We start from the raw sequence: 2,500 nt of genomic DNA, 5'->3' as shown, positions 1-2,500 counted from the left end.
GGAGCCTCGTGGCGCTTCAGGTGTTTTCGGTCAATAAACACTCACAACGCCCGATCTGGGAATCGAAACATCGAGGCCGCTGCCCTAACCATTGGGCCATTGCGCCTCCACTTCAACTAGATTATGGTTGGGATAAAATAGTTTATTCAACGTTGTCACCCTCAGCTTCCATCGCGGCCTCAAGACTGCTCCAGATTCTGACGCGTATGTTCCTCAATGTCTCCCGAGGAACATTTTCGACCACGCCCTCGATTTTGGCCACCAGCTTGGCCTTTGTGCAGCAGAGAGAGCAGTTAATGTCTTTCTCAACTGTGACCCACATAGTAACCATGGAGATTGCAATCGGAAGAATTAGGAGGCCAGAAATTGGGGCCAAGTGACGTCGTATATATTCTCCAATAACCACTTCTGAATATACGTATATATGTTTGTGTGTATATATATATATATATATATACATAGGAGGTAGGGGTACGTTACGCCGCAATAATATATGTATAGAAATTAAATATAAAATATAATTTACAAAGTGGGGTAAGAACGCAAAAACACACAAAGAGACGACGCAAAAAAAAAACAGACGGGTCACTCGAAGCCTCTAATCTTCAGTCGGAACCGGATCATCTTAGCAATTTCGGCTGTAACTATATATGTGTGTATGTATTTATATATGTATGAATGAATCTCTGTCTGTGCGCGTGTGTACTTGTAGAACGTACGCGTCGAAGTTCACAATTTTTCTTTACAATGCGCAAAAAATAATGACCACAATAACCATCAGTAATAAGCAACGATAATAACCCGAATAATAAGCAACGGTAACTATAATACTTACTTTTGTAGAAGGAGTGGATCTTTTCCTTAATACAGTTCTGTAGAAAGCACCAGTAACACTTGGGTGAGCATCAGATATTTAAGCAAGATTTCGTATCTGTGACGTGCTAAGTCTCATGACATAATGTTTCGTCCGAATACGTTTCGCTCGATTTCTCTTGATAAGAAATGACCATGGAAAAACAAGGCGAAATTAATACATACATGCATATATATTTTGTGTGTGTGTGTGTATGTGTAATACTCACGTGTGTGTGTGTGTGTGTAATACTCACGTGTGTGTGTGTGTAATACTCACGTGTGTGTGTAATACTCACGTGTGTGTGTGTATATGTGTGCGTATGTATGTGTGTGTATGTAGATATATGCATATTTCTACACATACATATGCATACGTAAATGCATACATACACACACACATACACAAACACACGCACATACACACACACACACACGCACGCACACATGGAAGTGGGTAGTTGGAGTCGGTCTATACGATTTTTTAATTTGCATTAACGTCGCATAGACGGCTCCGGATGTAATTAAGGCAGACATTGGTCGGGTAGAACAATCGGTATCGAGTCGGTAATGAGTGTGTGTATGGACGCCTATTGTGAGCTTACGGTATTGTTTGGTTCAGACGGCAAACTGAAAGCGGTGCGAAGTGAGACGGGCCGAGATGAGACGAGATGGACTTCGGTTCGATTCGAGGCGCGTTGAAGTCATGCTTCACTTGAGAAAATCGCACTTTATAAGCTTGAGAAAGGTTACTAATAACTTCGAACAGGGAGATTGCATCCCGAGAAAAGGCTTCTGTCCTGTCGTCCATTATTTCATGTTTGTAACACTTGATTATTGAGAGCAGATTGTCGATAGAACAGACACTACCATAACTTAGCAACTTACTTTTAAGGACCTGAAAATGATCAAGGGCAAGATTGGTTTCTCTATAGGCACACACACACACATACACACACACATACACACACACACACGCAAACACACACACATGCACACAAACACACACACACACAAACACACACACATACACACACACACACGCAAACACACACACATACACACACACACACGCAAACACACAAACACACACACAAACACACACACACACATACACACACATACATACACACACACACAAACACACACATACACATACACACACACATACACACACACAAACACACACAAACACATACACACACACACACACATACACACACATACACACACAAACACACACATACGCACACACACATACACACACAAACACACACACAAACAAACACACACATACATACACACACACATACACACACACATACACACACACACACACAAACACACACACACACACACACACACACACACACACATGTATATATATATAGTGTCTGTGTGTTGTGCTATATTAGGTTTGTCAAAGAGTTATTGATGAATAACAGTATTTAATGAGACGAATGTATCGTGCAAGATGGCCGTACTAATATTGCATGGGTTTTCATGCATTCTTACGAACGACGAACAATTGCATTTCCACCTACGTACAACAGCTGAATGAATAGAGCAGCACTCAAGAGATAGCAAATGGGAAAAGTACAAGTTTCACAGCACAATATTCTAAATGCAGGGCCTTCGGGCTAAATTT

General features: G+C 41.2%; 1 protein-coding gene across 1 annotated transcript in view; it reads right to left on the bottom strand.

Annotated features, from left to right (window-relative positions):
- Positions 1–918, bottom strand: part of LOC118767536 (transmembrane channel-like protein 2-A) — an 85,969-nt gene extending 85,051 nt beyond the window's left edge. Inside the window, exon 1 of the mRNA XM_036512253.1 lies at positions 836–918. The gene's annotated coding sequence lies outside the window, so the exon portion shown is untranslated. The remainder of the gene's footprint in view (positions 1–835) is intronic.
- Positions 919–2,500: the final 1,582 nt, after the last annotated feature.

This window comes from Octopus sinensis, linkage group LG22 (assembly GCF_006345805.1).
Source record: "Octopus sinensis linkage group LG22, ASM634580v1, whole genome shotgun sequence".
Classification (NCBI taxonomy): domain Eukaryota; kingdom Metazoa; phylum Mollusca; class Cephalopoda; order Octopoda; family Octopodidae; genus Octopus; species Octopus sinensis.
Note: the sequence above shows the minus strand (reverse complement) of the source record. Positions and strands in the feature narration are given on the sequence as shown.